Source organism: Lissotriton vulgaris, chromosome 11 (genome assembly GCF_964263255.1).
Source record: "Lissotriton vulgaris chromosome 11, aLisVul1.2, whole genome shotgun sequence".
Taxonomy (NCBI): domain Eukaryota; kingdom Metazoa; phylum Chordata; class Amphibia; order Caudata; family Salamandridae; genus Lissotriton; species Lissotriton vulgaris.
Genome location: NC_141699.1, coordinates 289,179,718 through 289,192,617, shown reverse-complemented (window position 1 = coordinate 289,192,617; position 12,900 = coordinate 289,179,718).

Sequence of the window (12,900 nt, the reverse complement as noted above, 5' to 3'; positions counted from 1 at the left end):
TTTCTCCATTTCAAAGCACTCTTGATTCCCTATCTCCTTTCACTTATAAATTCTTTTGTGACCTCTGGGAGGCTCACGGATCCTTTACACAAGCAATTCTATGCTTAATACCGGAAAAAAAAATCCCTCTTTATGCAAGAATTATCGCCCAATTTCTTTAATAAATACTAACTGCAAGATCTATGCTAAACTTCTAGCCCTCCTTATTAATAAGATTATTCCCAATTTACTTAATATTTATCAATCTGGTTTTGTGAAAGGACGCTCAATTACTGATAACTCACTCACCCTTCCCAATATCATACACTTAGCCCCGAAATCTGATTCCCCTATCGCGGCTATTACTTTAGACGCTGAAAAGCGTTCAATAGGGTTTGCTGGGATTTTATATTTGATTCTCTAAAATGGCATGGATTTAGCCCTACTATCCTAAATTTTATTAACATTTTATAGTCTGCGCCTACTACATCAGTCTGGGTAAATGGTTGTCAATCTCGTTACTTTTCCCTTCTCAGAGGTACTAGACAGGGCTGTCCTCTCTCTCCCCTTCTTTTCATCCTAGCCCTCAAACACTTCTTAGAGACTATTAGTCGTTCGAATGCTTATACTGGGTTTCATTTTCAAAATGTTGATATAAAATTCACGGCTTATTCTGATGATATCCTTCTCTTTATTTCCAATCCAAATGTCTCCCTTCCTGCCTTTTTTTCTTTGTTACATACTTACTCCTGCGTTTCGGGTTATAAATTAAATGTCAACAAATCAGAAATCCTTCCCCTAAATAAGTTTTGCCTCCCTTCAAGGTTTACTACATGTGACTTTGAATAGTCTTCCTCTCATATTAAATGTCTTGATATACTATATTGTAACAATCTTAGAGGCCTTATTAAACTCATCCACAATGAAATTCTTAAAAAACTTACAGCCCTTACTGATAGTTGGTCTCCTCTTTTTCTTTCATGGTGGGGCAGACTAGCCACGATTAAAATGATGCTTATTCCCATTGTTAATTTTTATCTTTCCATGCTTCCCATTTCTCTCCCTAATACCTTCTTTCGTACCATCAACAGTTTGTTCAGCAAATTTCTCTGGAATAATCGTAAACCTAGGATCTCACTAGCCTGTCTCCGTCATCCTAAACACTTGGGGAGTGTAAACTTTCCCAATCACAGACACTACCATTCCGCTTTCTCTTTGAAACAAATTTGGACTTTTCTGTCTGATTCTGACACATTACCACGCAGAGCGTGGAGTGCTTTGGAACAAGCTCAATGTTCTCCTTTTACCCTTCTCTCAGCTATTCAGGTTACGTTACCTCCGAAACGTATGACCTTTCCAACTCTGGTTCACTCTAAGGCTTTGGTTCGCTCCTTGGTTGCTGTGCACTTTCCCTCTGCTATCAACTCATTGAACTTTCCTCTTTGGTATAATAAAAATTTTAGGATTAACAATTGTGCCTTATTTTGGAAGGAATAGATTGATAAAGGCATCCTCAAACCTCATCATCTGATGAAAGACGACACTTTCTTATCCTTTTCTGAGCTTCAATCCCTTTATGATATTTCCTCTTACTACTCTTCTCACTATACTATTCTCAAAGATGCTCTTACCAGTTACTACTACCCTACAACTCCTCACTCTAGCTCTACCCCCTCTCCCGTGCCCTCGCCTCCTTCTCCTACCCCTGTTGACTTCTCCACTCATTGGAACTCCTTTGGGAAAAGGATTTAAGCCTCGATCTTCCTGTAGATACTTGGGATCTCCTCTGGTCTAAGATTCACACCACTTCCCGCTCAGCCAGCACAACACAGACCTTATACTATTTTTATAACAGATTATTCTTTACTCCTCCATAGATTTAAATTGCTCGATTTTCCTCAATGCTGGTCATGTCCCCATGCTTTGGGAGATACCCTTCATATGTTCTTCCATTGTCCTATAATATATACATTATGGTCCAATGTATGGTCCAAATTAAATTATATTCTTTTGTTAGACATTCCTTTTGATATTAACCATGTTTTTCTTGGACATCTTTCCCCTGTATTTATTTATTTAGAGAATTTGTAAAGCGCGAACTGACACCTTGCAGGCTTCCTGGCGCTGGAAAATACTCTGTTGACGGTAGACCGGGAGAACAGTTGGGCTGACAGTTTATTTGGGGAAGAGCCAAGTCTTAATGCGTCTCCTAAAAGGGAGAAGCTGTGGAGTCTGACGTATGTCAGTGGGTAGGGTGTTCCAAAGCTTGGCCGCGGCTACGCTGAACGATCGGCCCCCTGTTCTAGTTCTGTTAAATCTGGGTACCTTTACCAGACAAGCAGAAGAAGAACGTAGGTTTCTCGCAGGTGTGTACCATTGGAACAGGGCTTGCAGAGGTTGCTCATAAAGATGTTGGTAAATTTATCAATCTATTTTTAGCTATTACTTTTCAGATTATTACCTCCAACTGGAAGGACGCTTCCAAAATTTCCTTTCAAGCCTGGTGGAACTTACTATGTCGTCATCATAGAATGGACAGAGTGTACTCCACTTCCACTTCTTTGATGATTAAAAAAGACTTACTTTGGTTGCCTTTAACTAATTTTTTATCTAGAAAGTTAATCTAATTTTTATTGTTGCAATTTTTGTAATGTTATTTGTTATATTTTCAACATGCTTAACTTTTTCTTTATCATTTTCTCTTTTACGGCCTTTTCTTCTCTTTCTCATCTCCCTCTCTCTTTTTCTTTCTTTCCTTTTCCTCTTTTCTCTTTCTTTCCTTTCCTCTTTTCTTCTTTTCTTTTACGAAAACTTTCTAAAATGCATTTTTATTTAGTATAGTTATATTTAAAAGGATGCTAACGTATTTTGTTTTATATACATTTACCATGTTCTTATGCTTCCTGTTTTTATCTTATCCTTGTAATGATGTTTTACTTTGTTTTATCTTCTTAATAAAGCATTTTAAACTGAAAAAAAGATTGGCATTTTAATTTTTAAATAGTGGGTGTTAGAATTCCAAAAAGATTTGCCAAGCCATCTGGGGTACTTTACTTAAACAATCACGCCTTGTTAAATTCTCGAGCACTTCCAGCTAGGGTTGTCTATCGATGCCTTCATGGTGGAGATTTAAGAGAATCTGAACTGATGTCTCATGATTCGCACAGTGATAACTTGATAAAGAAGAAACATGCTCACAGCGACCAGTTGTGTGAATTTTTCCCATCATGGGGAAATTGAGGGGCTAAAACCTGCAACAATTTAACACCTGCTTTGAGCTAATGTTAAATGACTGCATGGGTCTTGTTTTGGTCTGTTGTGTGGGTGACAGGGGCTAGAGAGGACAGAGCAGATGAGAAGAGTTCTTTGGGGAATCAATTGCAGCTCTCCCTTTGTGCAGAAGCACAGTGTTACGGGGTCCAAGCACCACAAAAAATGCAGCCAGGGCGTAGCTTCCATTGGTACAGCAGGTGCACTGAGACCTGCGGGCCCCCGAACCCTGGATATTGCTGTATTTCACAGTTCAAACAGTGCCAATGGCCAATTTCCTTCCTTGCACTACGGCCCATGGAACACTGGCTACACCACTGTTGCAGCCCCACAACACCTCACTTGGTCCTAGGTTCAGGAACTAGGAATTGCTGCATCCAGAATGTGTGGACCAGGTATTTCCATTCCTGAATTACACCGGCCAAGTTGTAGTGGTCCTGCTTGGCATACCACTTTGGTATGTCCCATTGACTATGGTTTTGGGCCACTCATAATGAGGACATACACCTTGATACTCAAATAGTTGTATTTTGCCATTGGAATACCATGGGAACGAAATCTAAGATTCTGTCCAGTATCCTGCCACCAAAATTTAGCCTATTATAATTTGTGTCCCCAAAATGGGAAATAACCTAACAAATCTGAGAATACAGATCTGCTGATGTTTTCCATGACTCCGGGGACTCATCCGCTGACATTTTCAATCTGCTCAAAGCAGATGGATTGGGGAGTCATTAGCTAGGGTGAGATTTTGAGGCTTGCTTCTCTGGGTCCGCAAATCGTCAGTCTCTATACACCGGGCTACTTGTATTGGCCAGGACCATATCACCTCAGTCCAACTCACTAAACTCTAGATATGGCAGTACCACTCATAATAAGCGTGTTAGGGGCCTATTTATGAGGCCATTTAATATTTATGTATTTATTTATTTATTTTGAAGTTTTATATAGCGCTGGCCAGACCCGAGGGTATTGGAACGCTTTACAACAGGCAAATTGCAAAAGACCAAAAATACAGGTAACAAAAAAATGGTGAACGTATCAATACAAGTAACAAAAAATACAGCGAAAGTATCAAGCATGGACAGTGAGTTTCAGCGGGTTAAGTAATCAGGGGCAATGAAGACTTGTAGTGCCTTCACCGGGTGTCATAGTCTAGGGTCGCGCTCCCATCCAGGGAGTAATGTCATCGGTGCTTCTGCGGCTCATGTCCCTTCACTAGGGAATAATTTAGGAAAAGGTTTTTGAGCTTTCCTTTAAATTTTGCGAAGGAGGATATAGTTCTGATGTGGGGACGAATAACGTTCCAGATTTTGGGCGCCAGGTATTCAGGTTTGCCTGTGTGAAGGGCTTTGTGGGTGAGGCTGGCTGTTCTGAAACTGGCACACAGTTCAACTGGGAGCCATTTTAGTTCTCTGAATGCGGGTGAGATATGGTTGAATTGCTTCACTCCTGTGACCATTCTAGCTGCTGTGTTTAGTGTTGTTTTGAGGGGAGCAAGATGTGTCTTTGCTGTGCCTGAGAGGGCTGCGATCCCATAGACTAATCTTGATAACACCAGTGATTGGGTGGCTTGTTTAAGGTGCTTAGATGCAATGAAAGGCTTTATTTTGTTCAGTAGCTTCAGGTTGAGGTAGGTGCCTTTAATTCAATTGCAACAGATCTTATCCACCCAGATCAGAATGGTTTTGTGGCAGGCCGGCAATTAACAACTAACACCCATTTTCTTACTGAAGCGTTAAATTATTTTCAGGTTAAAAAAATCCCGGCTTTAATTTTATTATTAGATGCGGAGAAGGCTTTTGATTTAGTAGTTTGGTCAACTTTATTTGTTATTTTAAAACACTTTGGTATCCCTTCACAAATTATTAGTTTAATCTAGTTTTATGCACGGGTGCCAGAGCAAATATAATTATAAATTCTGTTAAGGTAGGTGCAGTTTCGGTCAAACGGGGCACCAGACAGGGTTGCCCCTTATCCCCTATCCTTTTTGCTTTTTTATCGAACCGCTAGCCATTGCTGTCCGTGATTCTGTAAATATCCCTCCACCTATTACATCTATGGCAAAAATTAAACTCTATGCCGATGATATCATGTTGATAACTAAGACGGATATCCAATCTCAAACCGCTGTCTTGCAGCTCTTTGAAGAATTTGAGGCTTTAGGAGGGTACCGAATTAACAAAAAAAAACCTGAAATTTTAGTATGTGGTGGAGGGGAGGTGGTTTTACACCCGGATTTAGCTGGTTGTATCAATCCAAGACCAAAACGATATTTAGGGGTTATGTTTTCCACATTGGTTTCTGAGTTATTTACGTTGAATTTTGACCCACTTGTACGAAAAGTTCAATCCTTATTTACTAGATGGGGCTCACTACCACACTCTATTATGGGACGGGTGGCACTGATAAAGATGTCAGTTCTACCACTATTCAATGTTTTATTTTCAGCTGTCCCATGCTTTCTACCCAGTAGTCTTTTTTCCAAAGTAGAATCCCTATTTTCGAATTTCATATGGGCTCAAAAACGCCCCAGGATAGCAATAAAGATACTTTACGTAGATACTGAACTGGGAGGCCTATCTCTCCCCAATCTCAGAGATTATTATAGCACATATTTTGCTCAGTATTTAGAACGATTTAAATCAGAAAGACAGAATCCAAATTTTTGTATTAATTTTTTCTTTGACAAAATTAGTCAAGAGGCTCAAACCCCTGTTCCTTTGCACATCCCTAAATCGCCAAAACTTACTCAATATAAAATAATGTATTGGTTCTTTAAATGTCGGGACGCCCTCCTGAAAAAATATTCTCTTCCGCAGTTCAATTCTAGAACTCCTCTAAGGAATGCTCTAATTTTTATGAGAATTAAAATTGGATCTGATATTGTTTATCAATGGGAGCGAGCTGGGTTTTGTACTTTATTTGACTTTATAAGAGAAGGGACTTGGCTGTCACCAAGAGAAATGCAACAATTAATCCCAGGGAAGTTTATGTTATTTAACTCATATGTTTCGATTTTTAAAGTTCTGGGACAAGTGGAAGTAAGAATGATTGATTCTCCTTGTCAGCTGTGGGATGATCTATTTCTGATTTCTCAGAATAAGAAACCAGGAGCATGGAAGCATTATTTAGCTCAATACACTGATTTAGACCTTAGTACAAGAGCCATTAAAAAATGGCAAGAACAAGAAAATCATGCTCTTACTATGAATACCTGGAAGTGTATAAACAAATTGAATTTTAGTGTTCTTCGTGGATCTAATTGGAGGAGAATGATTTTTTTTACTAAATGGCTTCTTTATCGAACTCCTGCTGTTATCTCACAAATGTATACGAACGTTAGTGCTGTCTGTTTTAGATGTAAGAAACATAGTCCAGCTAATTGGTCCCACATTACAGTTCACTGTACTAAAATCGTTCCTTTTTGAACTGAGATATTCGAATACTTACAAAAGTTTTGTGGGATTCAGATTGATTATAATGCTAAATTAATACTTTATGGATATGATAGTGATCTCGGCTTGTTTGGACAGTCGGTTAAATTATTATTTATTGTGATGGCAGTTGCGAGGTCCTTGGTTCTACAGAATTGGAAATCAACTCAAGCTCCCTTGTTTAATATTTGACTTCAGAAAATGAGAAATGTTAGAACAAGCGAATTTCGTTATGCAAAGCGAATTGGGGGGATAAGGAAATTTGATAAAATTTGGAAATCATTTTTTGAGTAATTTTGGAAACTGTATTATGTAAACTGATTTTGAATTGTTTGGATGTCAATATATGCATTTTCTTTACTAGTTGAAACTTGATACAAAAACTTCAATATTAAAATGTGTTAAAAAAAAGAGGTAGGTGCCTTTGGCGGAGTTCTTAATGTGTTTGGTCATGTTCAGTTTCGGGTCTAAAGTGATGCCTAGTGATCTTACAGAGTCTGCCAGGGTGAAGTTTCTGTTGAGGGCATCAATCACATTTATCCATTCCGTGATTTGTGGATACTCTTCCTTGTTTGAGATGTGGAGTATTTCAGTCTTGTGTTGATTAAGTTTTAGGTGGTTACTTGACAGCCAGTCTTGAACTTCTCTAAGCGTGTAGTTGAGTCTCTGAATGTCACCAATGGAGGTGGTTTCAAGATAGATCTGTGTGTCGTCAGCATATAGGTGGAAGGGGATGTTGGATTTTCTGAGTAGGGTTGTGAGTGGTTCCATGTAAATGTTGAAAAGTTGCGGGGAGAGCACTGAACCTTAGGGGACTCCCCTGCTGACAGCAGGTAGGTCGGACATAAAGTTTTAGATTTTTCTTCTTTGGGTGCGGTTGTGAAGTAAGGAGGAGAACCATTGTAAGACCACCTCACCTAGAACTGCCCTTTCTTGAAGCACCTTAATGAGGAGTTTGTGGTCGACCTTGTCAAAAGCTGCCAATAGGTCTAGGAGAATGAGAAGGCAGCATTTGTCCGCATCCAGTGATTTTTGAATGTCATCAATGACGTTGAGGATCGCAGTTTCCGTGCTGCAGCCCTTTCTTAAACCTGATTGGTGGGCATCGAGGAGGCTGATGCTAACCCGGTGCCGAGTTAGTTGCAGGAGCTTGCATCTTTCTAAGGTTTTGGATAGAAGAGGCAAGTTAGAAACTGGTCTGAAATGATTCAGATCTTTTGGGCCTAGGCCTATTTTTTTAGCAGTGGCATGACTTGCCCGACTTTGAGGGAATCAGGGATGAATCCGGATCTCAGGGAGCTATTTATGATCTTGCACCAGAGCGGGGCAAGGGAGAGTTTAAGCTTTTTGGTCAGTTGTGGAGGAAGAGGACCTAGAGCGTGTGAGGAGGGCTTGGATGTGGAGATGAGGTTGAGAGATAATGGAATCTAAGGTTGCTCCTTTATTGTGTGTTCCTTCTGAGCAGAATTGGGTCAGATTGTTGTCCTGAAGAAGATTGTTAAGGGTTAGAATTAGCAAATTGTTTATCTCATTCCAACATAGGTTGAGGTCACCACGAATTAAGTTGTTTGAGTCACTGAGTGAGCAGTGAGCAGTGAGCAATCAGATCAGACAAGTGTTCCCCGAATGAGGAAGTGTTGCCTAGGGGGATGATATAGAAGATGGCAGAGAATTGCTCTGTTGTCGTTTGTATTGATGTTAGCTGTAAGACATTCAATGGTGCTGTAATTAAAGGTGTCCATTTCTACAATGGCAATGTTGTTCTTATGTATGATTGCTATGCCTCCACCTCTTTGGTCTTTTCTGTCCTTGTTGATGATAGTGAAGCCTGAGGGGACCAACATATCTAGGCTTGGTGCAGAGAACTCATTTAGCCAAGTCTTGGTGATGAACGCGATGTCTATGTCATGGGAGAGGATGGTTTCTGCTAGTTCTGTTGCATGTTTGGAGGCTGATCTACAGTTTATAAGCATTCAGTTGGTAGTGGACTCCTCTTTGGTGTGTTCCTTTATGGGGGGCCCTGGGTATGGAAGTGAGGATGGCCGGGGGTCTTGGTGAATTCAAGGTGCGGTGGTCCCTTCTGAAATCTGTGATCAATTGGATCTTGGCTTTAGGGGAGGCTGTGGTGGGAGAGTCGTAGGTTAAAGATAGTTTGGTTGCCTCCTTTGAGGACATGGCTGCTTTGGTTCTTCTGGGTCTCTGAGTTCGGTACTCTGTATCGCTTTCTCTGGGTCTCTGTGTCAGGGTCTCAGGGGTGGTTGGAAGCTCATTCAGGCATGGTAAGTTGTCTGGTCTTAGAAGGGTGGAGCTGGTCAGAGTGGGAGTCCATTGAGGGGTAAGCCTATCCTTCGGGCCGAGTCTATGTTGGTTACGATTTGGCTCAGGCCCTGGGTTGTCAGTTCTAGCTGGCTTTCTAGAAGGGCTAGACGCTGCTCCATGTTTACTGAGGAGGGGGTAAGGGCGGCTCGGGCAGGGGCATCTCGGGAGGAGGTGCACATGTCAGTGTTGTGGGGCCTGTTGGTGAAGGAGCTGACCGTATTGAGGACCGTAGGTAGGGGGAGCAGTGGGTCATGACGCAATATCGCCGTCCTATTGTCCACAGCATGAGTGAGGTATCTAGAGTTCTGTGATTGCTGGTGGGGCTCGATCCTAGCATGAAGGTTTGAGTGATCTGGGGAGGAGGGTGGGACTCGGCTGGAGGTTGTAGCCCTTGATTCGTGGGGGTGGGGGTACAGGTGGTGACTCGTGCAGGAATGGTTGTTGTTCTGGTATATGCCGTAGGAGTGGTTTATCATCTCTCCTGGTATGGAAGACTGGCCAGGAGTACAGAGAAGGGCGGGGAGGGTAGCGGCGTGTGCAAGGGGGTGATTTGCAGCGAGGGGAAGATGGAGTCGAAGGCCTCTAGATTCTTGTTGTTGAATTGAATCAGGACAGTGCCGTTTGTGTATATGGTCACAGTAGTGTTGCTGCTCCATATCGGGAGGTTAGTGAGTGAGGTTGTCAGTTTGCAGCTGTGCGGGGTGGTCGTAGTTTTGGAGATGGGTAGCTGTGTTCTGTATATGATGGTCCAATTATCTGCCCATTTGGGTCGTACTTGGACCACGCAACGTGATGCAAGAGCAACACAAACCATAAGACAGATTTTTGAAGCCACACAAAGCCACTTTGCATTGCTTAAAAAATCTGGAGTAATGCAACGCAGCACAAATATCTGCATTGCATTACTCTGTCCTGGGAAGGCATTCCACTGGTGTTGTTGCATGAGTGTTCCCACACAACTTCCATGGATTTTGACAAGTCCCCAGATTTACAAGAAATAGTAAACCTGGGGATGCACCAAAAATGTACACCTTCCCACGGGAGGCATAACAAGGAGATATATCTCTAATTATCCACATTTCTTCCTACTTCTAAGTGTTCTACATTCTGAAGCCCACTTAGAAAGAGGAATATGCCTCCCAGGATTGTTTTTGTGCAGGAAAGTGCCCCTTCCCGCACAAAAACAATCCTGCATGCAAATCAGGACACCTTGCATCATGGTGCAAGGGTGCCTGCATTGGTGCTAGGCAGCCCGATGTGGGCCAGCACATGGAAAAGGAAAGGAATGCACCATTTTCGATTAAATACTGTGCATTCCTGTCTCTTCCATGTCATGAAGGACAGTAAGGTTCTTGCTGTGCTGCACTGCATCACAAAGCTCATAAATGAGCACCTGAGTGTTTGTCCCACTCTGGCAGAAGCTTAACACCTTGGCTGCTATGGGTTTTTCCCTCCTGTGCTTCTTGGTGAGCTTTCCCATTATACATGACGAGCTCAGCTCGTCATAAGCACAGCTCAACCGTGCCTCATGACGAGCTGAGCTCGTCATGAGCATCGAAGGGGTTATAGACAGAATCTAATGCTGAACTTTAAGGCCCCTATCACAACTTTACTTAACAGGTAAGGGAACACACCAAGGCCTGAGGTAGTTGAGAGAAACCAAGAAACATTTCCACCCTTTCCCCCCCCCCCGCCTTCCTACCATCTCCCCTTTCCCCCCCCCCTTCCTACCCCTTCCCCTCCCCCCCCCCTTTAACCCGCCTCGGATAACCACACACATTCTTGCCACTTATTTTACCATATCCCATTATACAGCTATACTCTATTCGTACAACCACATAACCTGTTTCTATCTTAATTGCATAGGAACAAAATGCTATAACCTACGCCATCTTGGAACGGGCTCCTTGTTTTGTACTATGAATCAGCACCCATTCCTCTATAGATTTGCCCACATATATAAGATATACCCCACTAAATAGCTCATAATATTCTGTGTGTTGTTTCTGTAATATCTGTAATTTCGAAAACACCCTGACCATGGCTAAATCTTTTTAATAGCATCACATATGATATAGCATCAATAATAGATTAACTACCGTGATTATATTACGGTGTCTCTAAAATATAATATTTGATTGAGACGTTGTCATCTCTCTGCTATCATTTTAGAGTCAAATCGGGCTCTGTCCTTTAACTTTTCTCGCCTATTCAAACGCCATTTTTGAAAGGGTATCTAACACTCGAGAACTCTTTGACAAGCTGTCCGCCAACTCTTTCAATTACACCTCTGTTCAAAGTTTTTTTTTTTTTAAACTCTATTTTGGCGCGGAATTTCTACTATAATAGAGCTGTCATCGGCAAGACGCTCATTTTTCTAAACCCGACGAAGCTGCCCCGCCGTTTGGCCGTCCGGAACTGCACCATCCTGCAGTCCGTGAAACTACAACCAAAACTAGGTAAGAAAAGTATCCGTTTGAGGTAGCGAGATCCTTAGGAATCGCTATATAGGGCTTCCCCCTTAGTTATTTATTTAACCAGTTTTCCCTGAATTTTCAATCTTTCACCATAGAAACGACTCGTTCACGGAACCGAGCGTTTCCGCAACCTTTCACATCCCGATCGGTGTTTTAAAAGCGGAACAGCACCACCTTGCTGCCGGCACTAAGCTACGCATTTAGGAGGTAACTATTGATTATATTCATGTGGTCCTAAAGAATATTAACAGGTCTACATACATGCGAAATTCCATCTTTAATTTTCAAACTATTGAGTGCTTTGTAAACCCTGGCACATACAGAGCTGGTATTGGTCACTCCTAATGCTCGTTGTGTCCCCTCCACCCCCCTTTTTTTTTTTATCTTCCAGTTTATCCAATGCTTGGGGCATCTTTTAATCGGCATTACATCCGGTCTTCTCTATGAACCCCTATTGAAATATCTACACAAAACGATTTTGGAGGTAATTTCCAGGACTTTCTTATGTTAAACCAACTAACTACTTTAAGCCTCATGAACTGCATCACTATGTTTTTTCTTTGAAAAACAGACATGTAATAGAAACGATCTATGATCTATTTATATCTTTTTTGTATTTACCCACAGTTATTCTTTCCATCCATTTGAACACCAACATGAAGGCATTGTAAGCCAGTACTTCTATGCGGTAACATTAATAGGTAACTGTTTCTCTATCTGACAGCTAACCCATCCATCGACTAACTTATGATATTACCCTTAGAGTGATGGGTTCTCTGACAATATCATTATGGGCGAAAAAATCCCCCTGCCTTCTTTATATATGCTAAAACGGTTTGATCTACCGGCAACTATGTATCCAGATACGAGATTGGCTGTATTTAAGTGCCCAACAGAATGGTATATACAATCATCTAACATAGACACCCCATTCCCTTCTATACAAGACCACATTTGGTGACATTAAGTAACTGGCCTTTTTTAACCTATTGTGAGCAAAGCGTTCTCCACAATTTTTTAAAATATGTAGCTTATTCCATCATAATTTTCATTTATAACCAGGTACCATTTTTACCATCTGGCTCTTTGTACTGGTTGGCTCTATCTGCAAGAATCAAAAGGAAGTTATCACCGATTACTTTGCCATGAGCTCTATATGATATAACATCATTAATGTAAGTGAATTTACATGTATGAACCCTATATCTAGTTTATGCTAACAATATGTAAAGAATCTGTGAATTGAAATCATCATTGCGAAAGTGTATGTGAAATTTATTTATGACAATTACCTATACCCCTAATGTAGCCAACTTATGTTGTTGGCCTTTTCAGTTTTAGCTGAAGTACTGCACTAAAGTTGTAACTTGCATCAGTCCAGTAAAGGAAACTAAGTGACTAATCAGTATGTCTGGACC